General features: G+C 36.9%; 1 long non-coding RNA gene across 1 annotated transcript; it reads left to right on the forward strand.

Moving 5' to 3' along the window:
- The first annotated feature begins 371 nt into the window (after nt 1-371).
- LOC130048020 (uncharacterized) lies at nt 372-960 on the forward strand. Its single transcript, XR_008796856.1, has 2 exons — nt 372-492; nt 590-960. It is a non-coding gene; the product is annotated as an uncharacterized LOC130048020 (long non-coding RNA).
- Nucleotides 961-1,853: the final 893 nt, after the last annotated feature.

Here is a 1,853-nt window from a genome sequence, read left to right on the forward strand (position 1 = left end):
TACCAGCCTTTCATTTATTTTCGCTTCACATATAAATGTAAACAAGCTTTTAATGTGTCGTCAAGAGATTAGTCTTTCCCAGCATAACTCGTCGTTACTGAAGCGACAATCACATTATTTAAAATTTCAGTGACCGTTAAAAGATTTTATTCTGAGAGAGAGAGAGAGAGAGAGAGAGAGAGAGAGCTCATTAAAGACACTCCGCGTGTTAGGTGTCGTCAGAGGCAGATCATTCCCTGAAATAGACAACTTCTTGTCAAGCACCTGCCCCGCCCCCTACCGCATGGCATTTTGGTAGCCGGACTACTTTTTCTGCTACTAGTTACACAACTCCAAAGGTCACTACATTCATCTTTTTTCCATGTGACTTTGGAGCTTTCATCACTTGGTTGTTCTATGTAAAAACGCAAACCTTGAGTAGTTTTTCATGGCCAAATTTTCAGCAGATTTCGGTAAATGAGATAATGTAATTGCTTAATGAGGTCTATTATTGTAAGTACTATGTAATTGTCCTTCATTCTTTCAGGGTCAAATTTCATTATAAATTTATGGCCATGATGTTAAAATAATATCTCATTTATGATTACAGAGAAATCTGAACGTTCTATAACGATGGAAGATAGAATGTGTAGATTGCCACGGTTTCCCCCAGTCAGCAGGGATGGGTCGAGGTATTTCTAGGTCATCACACCGCATGGTTTAAATCGAGGTCAACTCGGCGCACTGATTTTCCGCATTTCGACCAATTACGTAAAAACAAGACGGCGTGGTTTCTTTGTGTAAGAATAATTTGAAATTTTCCCTCGTCTAGCTAGAGAAGGTTGAAGGAATTATTATTTGTATGTCATATTTGGGGTCTAGGATAGCTTTATAATGCAACAGAAACATATAAACTAATTATTTACTGAGTATGTGTATGACAGCTTATTGTATATATGAATAAAATAGAAAAAAAAGTAAGTAGTTATTCGTCATAGTTATTTTCTGCAATATTTTATTTCTTTTTATATAAGATTTCAAACAGGTATTAAGTGTCAGTTCTCCCTGAGATCAACACCATGTTCTCAGACACACGTGCAGTGCTAGATATATTTAAAATCCTTGAGAAAAAATTACACCTACCCCCAAAATTATCTTAAAATCGACATTTGATAAACGTAGAACTCTTCTTCATCTGTCTACAATGTTGTTGCATAACGTTCTCTTTATTTTCTTTGAGGTGGTAAATTACTTTGGAGGTAATAAAATTTTACCGTTACGACAATTAAAGCTAGGTGTATACCTCGCTGTGTTGTACAAACCCCGGATATTACCAAATTCATTTTAATCGTATGCACCAAAATAACTCTGCAATCTCCCGAGATTATGAGACTAAATTCCAAACAACGCGTAAGAGGATATTTCAGAAAACCACAGCCTGGTGTATTCTCAATATGGTTAAGAGACAAACAGGGTTAAACCAACACGAAAAGGAAAGGATTGGTCCCTTATGACTTTAAATCCCTCATACTACATAATCTCCCGCCAAGGTTTTGTCTCTAGCACCCGGAATACAAATCCTCGAGTTTTCTATATTAATCAGATAAAATCGTCCAGGACAGCCCGAACCCTGGCTTTGATGTATGTACTCGTGTACCCCAGTAATACCGCACCACGATTAAATCTCCTCAAACCGGGATAATCCGAACCTGATCCGTATTTTACTTGCCTTTACCGGAAGTGTCAGTAAAAGTTGAAGCAGATTAAAAGGACAAGATATTATATGGAAGGCAGTGTGACATATTTGTCCAAAATGCGAATCACAATTTATTTGTGAGTCACCAAGCTTAAAAGATGATAAAAGAATCTGTAAG

This window comes from Ostrea edulis, chromosome 7 (assembly GCF_947568905.1).
Source record: "Ostrea edulis chromosome 7, xbOstEdul1.1, whole genome shotgun sequence".
NCBI lineage: Eukaryota > Metazoa > Mollusca > Bivalvia > Ostreida > Ostreidae > Ostrea > Ostrea edulis.